Here is a 16842-nt window from a genome sequence, read left to right as displayed (position 1 = left end):
GGGGGTGAGGCAGTTGAGGGGTTGTTACATTTGGTTTGGAATAGGTTGCTGCACTATCGAGTCCTATTCGCACTGAACAGGCACGTGTCTGGCTATTCGGGGAGGTATACACGAATTAGGTTGTTAGTCGCGCAATGGGTACGCCTAAGGAAATGATTAACATTGTCACGTGGAACATTAGGGGAGCAAATGATGGCAGGAAAGCGAGGCTGATGCATTCTTACCTGCAGAGACACAAGGTAGACATTTGCCTTTTGCAGGAACCTCATTTAAATTCACGGCTAAAACACAGCAGGTGGGGCGTGATCCACTCAGCTATCTTCTCAAACTACGCTAGGTGTCTTGCCATTTTGATTCGGAAAGGACTGGACTGGAGGGAGGTATGTGTACACAGTGACCCGGAGGGGAGGTTCATCGTGGCTCAGGGGCTACTATGTGGGAGCTCGGTGGTGCTGGTTAATGTCTATGGCCCGAACACGGATACACCTGCCTTTTTCAGAGAGGTCTGGGCCAGAGTCGCAGTAACGGGGTGCTCCACAATCATCTGGGGGGGGATTTTAATGTGGTACTGAATGACACACTCGACCACAAGGGGGCCTCTAAACAACTACACCCACAGGCGAACCCCGCGCTCCGAGACATTATGGCCGAGGGAAACCTGATAGATATTTGGAGAGTGCGCAATCCTACTGCCCGTGCATTTCCACACAACACGCGGGGTGGTCTCGTTTAGACTTTTGGTTAGTATCCCCGGACGTGACTGCGTGGACTACGAGGGTTGGTCACCTTGCCAGATCTTTGTCGGACCACTCGCCATGCCTGCTGGAGCTATCACTCCCGTGCGCCTCTACGCGGGCATTTAGTTGGCGACTCCCACAACACACACTCCTCGATAATGCCTTTAAGGAGGAGATACAGGGTGACATTGTTGACTACTTTACTTTGAATTCGGGCTCGGTGTCCACGGAGGCAACCCTGTGGGAGACGTTTAAGGTGGTGATCCGAGGGCAATGCATTGCAAGGTAGGCAGGAGTACTGAAGACAATTAGAGGCAATCTGAGCGTGCTGGAGGGGCAAATAAGGGAACTAGAAAAAGGCTTCTGTACCGCCCCATCCCAGCCACTGCATCTAACATAAAAAAGAAATTATTGGAATTTGCAGAGGAGGCGCAGCGCGAACTCAAATTCTTAGGTAAATATGCAGAGGTCAGACGATACGGGGAAGGAGACAGACCAAGTCGCACACTGGCGGGTCTCATTAATAAACAGAAAGCTGCACACTTTGTGCGGGGAAGTTGTGACGGGGCAAGAACAGGTACTGCGGGAATTCAGAACTTTCTATGCTGATCTCTACTCTACGACACAACCAGAGGCTCCGGACCATTTGGAAACATTTCTTGAATCTATTGCGCTGGTTTGGTTCAATGATGCCCACCGCCAATACATAGCGCTCCCGGTGACCGTGGAAGATATTAAAAAAATAATTCAGAGTATGCCACTGAACAAGGCCCCTGGCCCTGATGGCCTGACCACGGCCTTTTACAAGGCCTACGCAGAGGAACTGGCGCCGAAGCTGCACGCGGTCTATGCGGAATCTCTGGAGACTGGGATGCTGCCGGCATCTATGCGGTAGGCCCTGATCATTACACTACTAAAGCCGGACAAGGACGAGCACTCCCTTAACTCATACAGGCCACTCTCATTAATTAATGTCGACGCCAAGATATACGCGAAAATAGCGGCGGAGCGGCTCCAGCCTCTCCTTCCGGTGGTAGCCCTCCCAGACCAGTCAGGTTTCATACCTGGGCGTTCAACATCCCACAACCTAAGGACATTGTTCTCGGTGTTGCACTACCTAATGCCATCGGTGCATGAAGCAGCAGTCTTTCTGGACGCCACAAATGCGTTTGACTCCCTCGAATGGCCTTATCTATTCCGAATACTGATGCGAATGGGTTTAGTCCATTATTTATTGCCCAGATCCGTCTCCTCTACACGGGCCCAATGGCGAGGGTGTGCGTAAACAAAATGATTTCGGAGCCATTCGCAGTGACTAGGGGCACGAGACAGGGCTGTCCGCTATCGCCTCTCCTATTTGCCATCGCAATGGAACCTCTTGCGGCGAGAATTAGACAGCATCACTTTGCTCGAGGGATTGGGTTCAGCTCCCGCAGTCTGCTGCTTTCCATCTACGCTGATGATGTCACCCTGTATGTCCTGAACCCTTCGGTCAACTTGGACCCCCTGCTGAGGGAATTTGTAAAGTTTGGAGGCCTCTCGGGCATATCCATTAACTGGTCTAAATCGGTTATATTCCCATTGACGGACAACACCCCCGAGGTGAGGTCTGAATTCCCATTGTTCTGGACTGCAGATGAAGTCAAATACCTGGGTATCTGGGTGAGCCGTAGCCTCCAAGATATCTGGACGCTAAACTTTGGGCGTGCGATTGACTGGCTTGAATCTAAAGTGGCGATATGGTCTAGACTGCCACTATCTATTGCCGGTAGAGTGGCCTTGTCCAAAATGATAGTCTTGCCGAAATTCCTTTATTTGTTTGCTAATATTCCTATACCGCTCACAGCGCAGTTCTTTAGGCGTCTTAGATCCCACTTGCTTGATCTGGTATGGGCGGGAGGCCAAGCCCGGATATCTTGGGCCTTACTGACCTTGCCGCTCAGACAGGGGGGCTTGGCGGCTCCGGACATGCACCTATATGCCCTTTGTGCACAAGCCGAATTTCTGCATTTTTGGACATACCCTACTCCGTACCAGCCACATGTGGTTGAAACGGACTCAGTGTCGCCACTGTCTCTGGCAGTCGCCCTATACCAGAAAAGTCCACGCCCAATGACTGATGTGGACTCGGCAAATACACTGCGCTGGGCATGGCAAAAGCGAGCAAGGCTACCCTTATTGTTCGCACCAGCCATACCACTGAAAAATAACCCTATGCTGGCTTGTCTAGAACATTGTGGGGGACAGATGGTCCTTGATGGCACCCAAATGCACACTTTTGCAGACTTATACCCGGGTGGGAGGTTTAGGGATCAGCGGGCGGCGGATGAGGAGGCAACGGTCTCGTTTGGTGAAATATTTGCATATCACCGGCTGAAAGCGGCATGTTGGTCCCTATGGGAGGATATCCCTGAGGCCCCACCCACACTCAATGCACTGCAAAACATTTTGACTCGCGCCACCCCCAAAAAGCTGGTAACCAGATTGTATAATGAGATGCAGGAGCAGGCCCCAATAGTGACACCTAGATCCCTGGCCCTCTGGAACGAGGAAATAGACCCTCCCTTATCGGACGACCGATGGTCCTTCTGCTGTAAACAACTTCAAGAGTTGTCCCCAAATTACAAGCTGCGACTAGTGCATTTTAAGTTTCTACACCGCTACTACCGTACTCCACTGGGTCTCCACAGAATGGGTTTGCGGGATGACACTAGATGTTGGAGATGTGGGCAAGACAATGCTACCTTCTTACATATGGCCTGGAGTTGTCACAAGTTAACTAGTTATTGGCTGGAAATCTTCAAGGCAGTTAACCAAATTGTTGGCAGACTAGACCCCCCCTCTCCACATATGGGCTTATTGGGTTTAGTGGTGACCACTGCGCCTGGGAGTAGGAAATTGCCTATGTTATTACTTTATGAGAGGCGACAGATTGCTTTCAGATGGGGGCGGAAGACACTGCCAACGTTTGCTGCTTGGCTCACAGCGGTCACGTATGGTCACACACACTTAGGCATCTACTGGGAGCTGATGCCGGCGGCATCCAGACCCCGTGACATCTGGGAACCCTTTATCCAGTGGAATAGAGCTAGGGCGCCGTCCTCCACCTCGGATGAGGGAGCGACATAAATAAACGATAAGGCTGTGCTGGTAATGCAGTGTGGTCCAGTTTTCCAGACGCGAGGGGGCAAGTATGGTACCCCTTAAATTCCCATTATCCCTCTATCTGCCCCTCCCCCGCTGCACCGTCCCCTATCCCCCACCTCGCCCACCCCCATCTCCCCCACACTTACTCTCTCCCCCACCCCTCCCCCCGAGATATACTACACCCACACATACCAAGCACCAAGGTGGAATGTGTCCTTGCCTGCTATCACAAAGCTACTCACCTCTAATGTCAGGCCTTCCCACTGCAGGCGGCTCGAGGCAGGATGTACCGCACCCACAAGGAGATATGCCAGACTGTGCTTGCTAGTTGTGTGAATGATTTTGGAAGAGATATTAAGTGTTGTATCCGCTTAAAACAGAACTTTTATTGCAACCTACGTTGTTCCTGGTTAGAGTTATGTAGAGTAATATATGCACCTACCTTCATGTATAAGAAACGTCTGCAAAAAGCCACTTTAGGCCTACATACTGAGCGATAGGTCGGCTGTTGGGTACACCCCCTTCAGCTCCAGTTAATATGCGGGTATGGTATCTAAATTGCATGAGGTTGAAATTGCACACAAGGCCCGATATATGGATAAGTTATGAGTATTACTTTTTAAACGCGCCCGGCCCAAAGTGGTTGTAGGCGGCTTGCTGTGTGTGATAAAATAATTGCTATACCTTAATGACAAATTGTGAAACATTGCATTGTTGAAGCTGCCGGCCAAAGGTCAATTTGGTTGTAGGCGAGGAGCTGTGTAACCTCCATTAACTGAAATAAAGGTCTTATGAAAACTTTTTTTTTAGAAAGCAATGGGCAGTCGGATTGCCAATGTCCGTCCTGTTAACAATATGCACATTGATTACGTCTCAACTAACTAAACATCCAAGAGTCTTGATTAATCCTCCTTGGGAGGTCAGCTCTAAATACTCCACAACCTCTACCTCTCTGTGGCCCATAAACCTGTTGCAACAACATTTTAGTTTTTAAGCTGTGGTGGTTTCTCCCCCGCTCTCCTATTAATATCCACCGCTTGTAATTGCACCCAAGTACAACCAAAAGCCGCATGGTCCAGTTTGCGGACCATATACAAAGGTCAGGGACCTATATCAATCCGAAAAACATATCAATATCAACTAAAGTCATAACACAAGAAGTCACGGCAGCATTCAATTCTTCATAAAATGCACTAGTTTTTTTTATAGGGTCAGGTAAAGAATTGTTAAGGGCCAATACATCCAATCGTTCCAAGGGGAAATAATCCATTAGAACTGGAACCCAGCCGTGTTAGCACCCTGACTGTCACTGCTTGAAACACAGGGGTCGCTTCTCGCATAGAAAAAGCTTTAGCTGAGGGCGACATGAGCCTCTTAAATTTTCTTTTCTGAGTAAATATCTCTTCTGCCGCTAGTTTTAAAGGAGCAGCGGTCAGCGTGCCTTCATTTGTCCTTTTACATATCCTAATTAATTCACAAGGGGCTTCCTCGTCCATATTAGTCCTCCAGTCCTCTATCAGTGCATTAACCATTTCCCCTACAACATACTGCTGAGTCATTTGTGGGTATTGTGTTAAAGTTGTGAAAACCTCATCCAATAGTATATCGTTATACCGAACCCATTCACAAGCCCTAAACAATAATACCACTTTGTCATCTTCCGTAAGGGTAGATCTATGATGTCATTTAGGAGTTCTGTGTGTGTATGGGCTCCAATCTTTCTATCAAGGACAGGGGTTGCAGCAGAGACAGCAGGCAATGGAGGATACATTTGAACAACTGGGGGTAACTGGGGAGGCGCCGTCAGGACTGCATTATTCCCTACAGGGTTTGGCGCATAAGGAGGCTGGGCTGGGCTGGCCTGCAAAGCACTTCTAGTTCTGAATCCTCCTCCTCTAAACCCTTAGACACTGATTCTTCCTTAGCCACATATGCTTTCTGCAATTGAAGTTTAAATCGTCTCACATCACTTTCTACACTTTCTTCTTGTATTTTTATTTGTAACTCTTTAATCTTTTGCACACTAGTCTGCTCTTCAGCTTTCTTCCACTCTTTGTCTTCTTTAATATGTTTCTGTTTAATATATTTTTTCTATAAGGCTACAGCATCAAACATACTCTGCCTACTTTTCTTTTTACAAAGTTGCTCTTCTGTATATTGCAATTTATTTATTTGACTCAGGTACCATGAAGTGGCCACTGTAAACTAGTATCTGTTTTTGTATATTTATTCCATAATGCACTAAACAGCATGGAAGAAATACCATATTTAATGTACATTTCATAATTCAGAGTGCCCTCTAAAGGCGCTGGCTGTCTTTCTTCTAAACCATTATTTGTGTTGCAACAACAAAATAGTGCACAAAGAGTGCTCAAATCAGGCATGTTTACCAAATACTTCTTAACAATAGCGTTAAGAGACTCTTATACCAGGAGATGCTTGAATGTTGAACCGGTAAGACCGGAATGTCATGATACATTGATTATTTATCTTGTACTGCATCCTGAAATATATAAAATGCTAATAAACAGATTTGACAAAAAAAGAGACTCTTATACCAAAACCAAAAGATGAGAACAAATTCTCACATTACCTGTCAAAGGCATTTGCACAAATGACTTTTACTAAAAAAAATCCAAAAAGACAACCAATTCGACCCTACCTGATCGCAGTACTTCAACTCCCATCTGCCGATCCTCGGTTCAATAGTTCAACTCCAAAATGCCAACCGAAGAGCCCCAGTTGATACACACAGCAGCCACAAAGGTCAGATCAATAAGCTGAAAACCACCATGGCCACGAAAAACAAGTCTCAGTCTGCGGACGCCCCTTCATTTTTCTGTACCGTCGATACGACCTCCTTCTGGTCCAGTTCTGTCCCCCAATGGGGCTCCACTTGAGCGCCAATTGTAGAAGCGAGATTCTTATCAATCTCATTGGTGCAGGGACACCCTCTTATCTACGGGTTCAATAAATGAGGATTGGCACTGGAGTGGGACAAAGGTTTATTATATCTCATCAGGTGGCTCTGTCATACAGACACTGCTAGTGCCTGAGAGGGAAAAAAACTAGAACAGTCTGAGACCTGCTTTTTATACATATTTGGCACTATAGGATTTCACCAAAAACCCTTTATCATGGTTACATCACACTTTATATAACCCTCTTTAGCATTTTTACATAACGCATACACAACCCCTTCCACAACCCCTTACGCAACCCTTTACACAATGCTTACATGTTGAACTGTTGAATCCTGATTATCCCCTACCCACGTCATCTTTGTAGATATGCATAGGAGGTTACTTTGGTGGGCTAACAGATTATGTAGTTAACAAAGAAGGAGTATCGCCATAGAGAATCGTAGACTATTAATGGGATGTGTGTTTGAAAAAGGAAAGATTTCTTCCTTTTATAAAAAAAAACCCTCACTCACCAGCCTAGTGGTGACATGCTTCATCATTGGGGTCCACCCTGATGACCGAATGCCATCAGGGTGTGCTACAACACCTGAAATACAGTGGAGCTGGTTTGTGAGTGTTTGAGTGCAAAAAGAATGTTAAAAATTGTCCTGGTTAGACTCAAAAAATAAATTTTATTGATAAGTAACTGGACAATGTTAAAAGAAATGTGGAGATACTTTGAGGGTAGTTATGACCAAGAGTATCTCAGTAGGTGGTCTGGTCTACATGTTTCAACCTTAAAGTGGAAATTACCAGGTTTTCTTCAGGACCAAAATGCAAGAAAGTGGACGGTCTACACCCCCTAAAAGGCGTACCCAATCCTAGATTCTTGTAACAAAAAGAGCAAAAAAAGTTTCTGCTTGTGGCGTGAGCTCCTGCCAAAATGAGCGGGCTAATGATAAAAAAGAGAGAGACCTGTGGAAGGAAAGAACAGAAACACGGTCGTAAATATTTTAAATTACGTGCCTGTAACGTTGTGATGGTTCTCTCGTGTTCACATGCAACATGTCAATCCCATTATGTTCCAGTGTATACCCGTCCGGAGCTCCCAGGGGCTAGCTTGTACGTATATCCAGTTTGTGGTGCAGCTATTTGAGTGCTAGAGATCCCCAAATAGGGTAGGTGGCCATCAACATACACTCTGATCAATATGTGCGTGTAAGGTGGCGGATATTGGATATATTTTAGTCACACGTGCATCCAAACTGTAGTGGCGTGGTAATCCATCCTCTCATGACTATGCGTGAGGACGGTTTAAAAACGTGCAAATATACCAGTACTTAGAAGAGACATACAAAGACCAACTCACAAAAAGACCAACATACAAGTAACATGTAAAGGTTAATTAGGCCTGTCTTACTCCTATTGGATGTCATAAGGCATCGGAGGGCAGGGGGAGGATTGTCCTCAGCTAGAGCATATTCTGTGCACCGGCCATTGTAGCGGGGCAGCGGGCACGGCACATAGGTAAATAGCCGTCCTAAGCACAGTGGAACTGTAAGTACTTCAAACCCTACCCTTTCGTTGACAGCTCCGACGCCCTCCGCCATTAAGGAGCTCGGATCCTGCGACGCCGCTTTTCCACGCGGTCGCTCATAATAAGCGCTAAACCCCTCTTTTGCCTTTTTCATCACCCAAAGAATATGCTCTAGCTGAGGAAGGAGCAGGCAGCAGAGAAATGGGTCTATAGTTACTTGGAACATTTGGATCGATGTTAAATTTTTTTAGAAGTTGCAAAATTTTGGTCTGCTTCCAGATAGAGGGAATGATCCCAGATGCCAGGGATCTATTGAGAAGGGAAATTAGCACTGGGTTGATGACATCCACTATCTTTATAAAGACAGAGAGAGGACAGGGGTCAGATGGAGAGCCAGAACTAAGATTTTAAATGGCAAATCTCGAGTCCTTGGGTCAGAGGAGGAGAGTTCACAATGACCACCATCCGCAGGAGGAAGGCAAAAATCGGGAGGATTCGTTGGCCTAAGGCTACATTGGATTTCTGCAATTTTACTTTTAAAGAAAGAAGTTGTTGACACTATTTGGGCTAGGGAACTGCACTCTAGTGACATGCTACAGGATTTAGGATTTTTTTTTACAATCTTGAAGATCTCAGTTGATTTATTTTCTGCCTTATTGATCTTATCCTCTTAGTTTTGTATCCTCTAAGTATTTTTTAGTCACCTTGATTAGTTATAGCTTTTGAGTGGCATCTTATACTTGATTGTATCCTTCATCTTGTAATGGCTGCGCCATACTGTTTCTGCTTTCTTGCAGGTTTTTTTGCCTCCCTAAGAGGTTTATTACAGCAGGGGCTAGAGTTCTTAGTCCTTTCTCCCACTCGACTGGGTGATGCTAGCTGTCTCACTGCGGCCCAAACCCATTTATCACAAAACTTGAGTGTCTAAGTCAAGTAGGCCATCAAAGGTGGGTACCGTATTTTCCAGTGGTAAGCAAGCTGCCTTGAAAAACCATAGACATAAATCTGGACTTATCCATGGAAACCGACATTTTTTGATTTCCATGAAAAGTTGCTGCCCATCCAAATTTGATTAAAAAGTGATCAGTCCGAGGAAGAGGGAGGGAATCAGGTATATTTAGGCTTATGTTTGAGAAAATTAAGTCAATAGTATGACCACCTCAGTGTGTGGGGTTAATAACTGACTGGGAAAAGCCCAGCTGGCCTTAATTTCAGTAAGACTGAGGGTGTAGTTATTAAAGGGGGAATCCCAATGGATATTGAAGTACCCAAGTAGCAAACAATGAGAAAAGCATGACACAGCTTGAGATGCCACTTCAATTAGGGATTTAAGAAAAAGGCCGGCAGGGCCTGGGGGCCGATAGAGCCAGAGGCCCCCGACTGACAGTTGAGTATTCAAAGTTAGGCAGAAGCCAAGGGCTTTTTCCTCTACAAGGTCCTTAGCCAAAAAGGTAAATGCAGAAATGTGTCTTTAAAACTAATAGCTACACCACCACCTCTGCCAATGCAGCAGTGTAGTAGTCTAAACATAGATGTAATAATAGGTATTTAAGATGAAATTGGAAGAAGACGAGGCATAGAGAGTGTAGATCTCTTTATTAAAGTTGGATGGTAAGTATCCAGGTGAGACCCCACCATACACTGATTCTACCCTTCTTGGTTTCTTGTGTGCCTAGCTTTAACATCTTAGTTTTTCAATGAATTGCGTTGTATTGGATTTGGCGCAGTGACCATATGTTAATTAGTTAACCCTTTCGATGCTGATGACGAGCTCAGCTCGTCATCACCCACGGGTGTCGTGTGCTGATGACGAGCTGAGCTCGTCATGAATATATGGCATCCTGAATTTTTCAGCACAGGACGGGAAAACTGCCAGCAGCCATGTGGTTAAGAGGCCTGTGTATCCATACTTTTTGAGGAATGCTTAATGGTTTGTAGCCCATTTAATGCTCAATGGGCCGGTTTCACATACTTTAATTGGTCATGTGCAATTTGTGGTGTATACTAGTTTTATTGCACATCGGGCAGTGTACCCACATTTGTTTTAGAAATGCGCAATGGGCTAAGTACCCATCTTCTTGTGGGCAGTTTACCCATTTTTGTTTTTAGAAATGCGCAATGGGCTAAGTACCCATCTTATTGGGGGCAGTTTACCCATTTTTGTTTTTAGAAATGCGCAATGGACTGAGTACCCATCATTTTGGACAGTATGCCCATATTTGTTTTAAGAGATGCACAATGGGCTGTGTACCCATCTGTAGCTTTAATGGGCTCGTACCCACTTTTAGTAATGTGCATGGGGCACTGCAACCTTCATATTTTGGAGCTCTATACACTCAATTCCCTTACTTTTTCAGGTTATGGCTGAAATTGGCTTCGGCTATGGGTCTTCCACCATCAAGTGGATTTCTTATCTATTGCTGTGTATGGTTGTTTAGTTGTAGGGGTTGTTTTATTCATGGTTTGACGATGTTCACATTTGCGTGGACAGTTATAAGCTTTCTGGCTTTGTGATATGCACTGGGATGTGCAGATATCTCTTGTTAGATTTCTACTTCTTGCTATTTATGTTACTGGATTTTTATTCACGGTGTGTAGAATATACAATCTGTTTCTGAAACGTTGGACTTATTTTAAAGTTCAACAGGGTGCAATTTTCACATGTCTTAATTTATATATTACAGTCTTTCCTTATTTTATTATGAATCGCTTCCTCTGCACTTCTCTTTTTCCAACTTTTGCTTTTCTTTCCTTCATTTGCTCTGTTAATGGGGATCAGAATTGCTTTGCATTTTCTTTTATGAATTATTACTTGTCTTTTTCCTTCAAATGCAATGTTAACAATTTTAAGACTTGCTATGTATTTTCTTTTATGAATTGTTACTTGTTTTTTCCTTCTTATGTAATGTTAAGAATTTTCCCCTTGGTTGATTCATATTGTTATTGTACTTGCATAATTCTTTTGTTCTGTTTAAAAGGGGGAAGGTGATGTAGTAGTCTAAACATAGTAGGTCTTGCTGCTCGGCCAGAGTGGAATGAGTGTAATGTTGGTGAGTGGTTTGAATGCAGTGTTTGTATGTCTGAGCGTGAGGATCAGTTGTGAACGGGCTAAGCAGCAAGTGGCTGCTCCTGGTGGGGTCTCACCTGGAAACTTACCATCTAACTTAATAAAGAGATCTACACTCTCTACACCTCGTCCTCTTCCAATTAATCCATAAATCCTATTATTACAAGCAGTCAAGATTGCAAATCTTGTATCCTGCTGGAATTTTTTCAAGGAGGCTTGGAAGACACTGGCATCCAAGTTTCGGTAAGAAAAAGGACGTCAGGTCTCTCGTCACAAAGAAGGTCATAAATGCAGACTGCATGTTTTGGCAGAGACTGACCATTAAGAAGGAGGGCCTTACAGGGAGATTTATTAGACATAGTAGAGGTGTTGCCATTTAACATATTAGCGGGGAATACCCTAGACTTCCAGCAAACAGAGAGTACAGGCGAAATAAGTGGCCACCCCTGAAGGTAATGGTAAACAAGGATAGCGAATGGGTTTGTTAAGGGCTAGTAATCATCGTTACAGTACTTAAAACATAACTTAAGAATATGGGGAGAAGGAGCATAGTGGCTGGTGCTAAATGCTTCCTTGCACTGATGGGTGCAGACAGGCTGCCCCCTCGGCGTGACTCCAAAGGTCCTATTTGCTAAAAGAAGGAGATAGAAGCAAAACACGCTTCTTACTTCCCGCTGCACACCTGCCACAGTCCCATTTAAATACCATTGGAAGCGCCGAGCAGAGAGCAAGCAGCCCCCAAGCAGTGCTATAACAGGAGACAGAGTCAAGGTGGCTGGTGGAATTACACCTCCACCACGTAAAAACAGACCAAACTATAAGGTAGGAGGCTAAGCCAGTGCAAAAGAGTAATACAAAAAGAGAGAATGCTTGTTCAAATACAGGCCAGAAAAGGACGATTTCCCTAAAAAGCATTCAATTTCCACAGCACATTAAAACCTTCACAATTCCAAAACACACACAAATCCCCTTCCCGCCGAGTCCCACAGTAAAAACAATAAAATAAAAGATGTAAAAGTTTAAAAATAGTATCACATTTGCTAAAAGAAAGAGACAGAGGAGCAAAAAACTTTCTCTTACTTAAGATCCTACAAGGCATCACTAAAAACATCAGCGATGCCATCACTTTAGTGGACATTTATGATTTGCGAAAATGGTCCTACTATGGCATCAATGAATACTCAAGAAACAGATTTGTGAAGGGGGCTATCTCTAACTCGTATGGTAAAAGTTGAAATTATAATTGTCACATGTGGGGCACTCGTTAATCGCATTCAGAAATATCATACCTAAACGCTGACTGTCACGTAAGTCTGGTGTAGGTAGCTGAATTTTAGGAATTGGAACTGCATGTTTCTGGACACACTAGGAACCTCTACCTCATCGATGTCCCAGTCCCCATCTGGACGGTCATTGCCCAAGGTCAGGCTACCATTTTGTCTTGACAGCTGTGTCCATTCTTCTTAAAACTATGTATAACTGGAGCTATGTACAACTGAATCACAGCTTTTCTTCAACCTTTGTGACAGTAGCTTCTGACGGACTACTTAACAGGAAACCAAAGGTTCTCGCAGCACCAGGTGCAGCACACCTCACTCATCAGGTGAAGCCTTTTTATACTGTTTTACTCAGTTTGTGGTCATCTGATTTAAAAACGCCAAGCTGCTCCATTATACAGGAAGCTTGCACTGCGTCTTCCTGTGCTAGAAATGCTCTGTGCATGCGAGGGAGGTTGTACGTCTGTGGTCCTTTAGTTCAATCTATATGTGTTTTACCTGGGCTGACTGTCTTGGTAAGCTTAGCAAAACATTTTTATAAGCACCAGATTTATTGGCATTATCTAGCTGCTTCACTTATTTTTCTATTTTCCATAACTGTATTATCTCTCATGCTGCCCATTTCTTTATTCATTCACTCACATCCTTTATGATAATTTGTCATTAATTCGTGTTTTATTTTTCTATCCCTCTCGTCGATTTCCCAATGGTTTATTTGTTCTATCTTACCTCATTTTCTTCACGGTGTTTCTTGTCCGTCTTCATTTTCAGCATGTCTCATTCCCTCACTTCCCTGTATGTTCTTTGGCACTCTAATATCTCTACTGTGTCAGGCCAGTCTCTGCCAGAGACACTGAGAGAGGGGAGGGTGTTTATTAGTCCTACAGTAAAGTAGCGGAGCCTCCGTGTCAGAACTGTTTCGTGCCCTTCCATGAAAGCATTCAGCGGCCTCGATGATGAGGAGAGTTTCCGGATAAAACAGTCGGAAAAACAGGCTGCGACAGAACTGTCAGTCACTGAACTGAGAGACACGTTGGGTAACACCCGGGCCGGGCGACGGTTAGGCAGCTGCAGGGCCCCGCCAGAACTTCTCCCCATACATATTCCGTTTTCAAGACCCAGGCGTTCGCGACATGGACTCACGAACTGGTGACAGGTGCATTGCGCGCGAGAACTGCACTTAGGCAGGAAGTCTCGTAGCGCGCGCCCCGCGCCGCCGCTCGCGAGAGGGCGCTCTTCTGAGCCCACGCGCAAAGGAATCAAAGAGTGCTGAGGGATTCAAGGTATTGTTTTTATATCTCTGTCAACCCGTCTGAATATCCAGTGCTTTCATTTTAACCCTTTCGCTGCCAGGCCTACCCCCCCTCTTTGTGCCACGCCCTTTTTTGATTATTTGGGGGCAATTCGCGCCTAGGCCCCCATAACTTTTTGTCCTCATAAGGTATCTGTGGTATTCCATTACCTCATGTTATCTGGAACCTCCCCATGTCACTCAGTAGAGTGTTAGGACTTTAGAATGTTTTCCCTCGACTGTTATCTGTTACTGATCTCTGATGATGAAGACATCTCTTTGCAGCTGTGGTTGTTTAAGCTGTCCTTCTTATGAATAAATCCTGCTTGAACCTACTCATTGTGTAGCTTTCATTACTACAGTATCCACACCAAATTTGTGTCATGTTCTTCCAACATCCTGAGGATTCTAAAGGTGTCAGAGGTTTGTGGATTCCGTAGGAGGAGACTGAGAAAATAGGCAAAATACAGCTAAAATTGCTTTTAGGGGGAGGGGGGGGGGGGGGGGAATTGAAAAAAAGTGCTGCAGAAGGAAGCATCTGTTCTTTTCTCTGTGAATGGTATTAACAAAGGAACCAATACAGCTAAAATTGCTTTTAGGGGGGAGGGGAGGGGGGGAATTGAAAAAAAGTGCTGCAGAAGGAAGCATCTGTTCTTTTCTCTGTGAATGGTATTAATAAAGGAACCAGCTTTCAGGACTTTTTTCAGTAACCCAAGATTTTCTACACAGTTTTGGCATTTTACTGGGACATAGCCTATTTGTCCTATATTTTGTGCTTTCAACCTCTTTCCAGTCAGTGGTAGAAATCAGTCCTGCCAAGTATCACTCATCAGGTGTAACGCTAACGCAGTTCAGTGTGGTGTTCCCGCATCACTGCACTGAAATGCATTGTCACGCATTTTTGCCTCTGACCTGACAGTGCGGAAACTGGTTGCCTTAGCCGACGCCAGATGTTAGCGCGCGTGCCTGCTCCTCTGACACCTGAGTGCCGTGCGCCCGGCCCGGGCCGCAGCAGACTTCACTTGGCAACAGGCTCAGTATGTAACAGTTAAAGATCCGACGTGCACTGCGCTCAGTGCTACAATGTTACATCTGATCTGCCCTGCTGCCTAGAGATTCGGGCCCGGGCCCTGCCCACCGCTTGGCAGCCGCAGTTAAGTTATGTATGGCATTGGCCGTGTGGGGACGCGACGTCACATCCTGCTGCCAGGGTGCGTGTCAGGAGGTACATTTTGTAATGAAATTGGAGGTGGAGGCCGGCTGCTCAATGGTTCGTGGGCATCACCGGAATCATGGGGCTCGGCTGCCCAGCAAGCTGATCGCACCTGCTGCACGGCTGGGCCGCCCGTGCTGTGGGGCAGAATAATACTTAACGAATGAGAAAAACTCACAGTTGTAATTCCTGTACTTTCATGGTAGCTGAGAATGCATGACATCGGTGGGCGCAACTGAACAGAATTGTCTCTCCACTCGCCTCAAAAAGTAAGTTCGCTACAGCGCAAGTGGGGAGCGGCAGCTGCAGTTTAAATAAACTAGTGGCTACAAGGAGTGGCAATGGCAGCAGTGCGCTGCTGACACCATGACCGTCCGAGTTGTTATTTCAGTCAAACACGCGAGGGTCCCGACCGGCGGATCAGCTGAACTCTGCACAGACTGTGGCAGCCTCTGGAGTTGTTCCCCAGCAGTACACCAGCCCCTCTTATGCAGCTGCTGCTGAGCTACACAATTTAATCATGCCCGGGCCAGTCCTTGCTGCGGTGGGAATCGTTGCAGCGAGGTGTGGCCTGCACAATTGACGTTACTCAAGTCCACTTATAGAGTAAGTTGTGCCTCAGCGAGGTATCTCTGTTTTCAGTGTACTTTACATTTTATTATAAGCGCTAGCGCGCCAACAGTGCTGCCGCTTCTATTACTTCACGTGGTCAGTACCTGCCAATGTGTGTCGGTGTAGTTGCTCTGTGACAGCCCATAACTGAAAACAAATATGTAAAGGAGCCCCTCTGTTCATCTTGGCAGTGTGCGGGCTCTGCATTCACATTACATTACATTATGAAAGTTAGACGTGTTGCAGAGGCAGGGGCGGATTGGCAAGGCGGGCATTCGGGCATCGGCCGAAGGGCTGGTGTCTCAGTGCCCTCTGTGGGCCGTTGTTTTCTCCCCTTTCCCAGTCCACAGAGAGTGGACTAGGAAAGGGGAGAAAATAAAACCGGCCCACAGAGGGCACGGAGACAGAGACAGAGAAATGAAAGCAGCCTCTCTGTGCGCCGTACAGCGATTATCAGCTGTGGCCTCTCCTTCACCCCCTGCCCTGCCAAGCAATCACGCTGAGGCTGGACTGGGGAGGGGTGATTGCTGGCAAGAATCGGCCTCCCTGGGGGCCAGGTTTTGCTCAGGCCTTTGAGCCATTTTCACCCTGCCCCCCCTGGGGCCCACGTAGCCCAGAAACAGTGTTACTCTTAACACCTTGCCCACAGCCCTTCACATTCAGGGCATAGTGGGCGAGGAAGAATGGGTCTCCCTGTGCGGGCCAGGTGATGTTTTGAACTCAGGCACCATCTTCACCTTGGCCTCCCCCTGGCTACTTGGCTACCTTGGATGACCCAGCAGCTGTGTTTTGTGCTCCCCTGCCAGGACATTGCCCTGAGGCCTGGAGGGCTGATTAATTTACTAATTGCAGGGGCCTTACCTGTTCATGTGCTCCTAAGCTGAAGGGCTGGGGAGGGCTAAGTAGGTTAGTAATAGCAGGGGCTTTGCTGCTTTTCAGGTGATCCTGCGCTGGAGGGCTCGAATAATTTTGTGACAGAAAGGAACCTTAATGTTTTTTTAGTTGCTCAGCATGTAGGCCATTGTCATCTTGGCCCTGTGTCCTACGCAAGAACAGTA

The sequence above is a fragment of the Lissotriton vulgaris genome, chromosome 7, assembly GCF_964263255.1.
Source record: "Lissotriton vulgaris chromosome 7, aLisVul1.2, whole genome shotgun sequence".
NCBI lineage: Eukaryota > Metazoa > Chordata > Amphibia > Caudata > Salamandridae > Lissotriton > Lissotriton vulgaris.
This window is presented reverse-complemented; position numbering follows the sequence as displayed.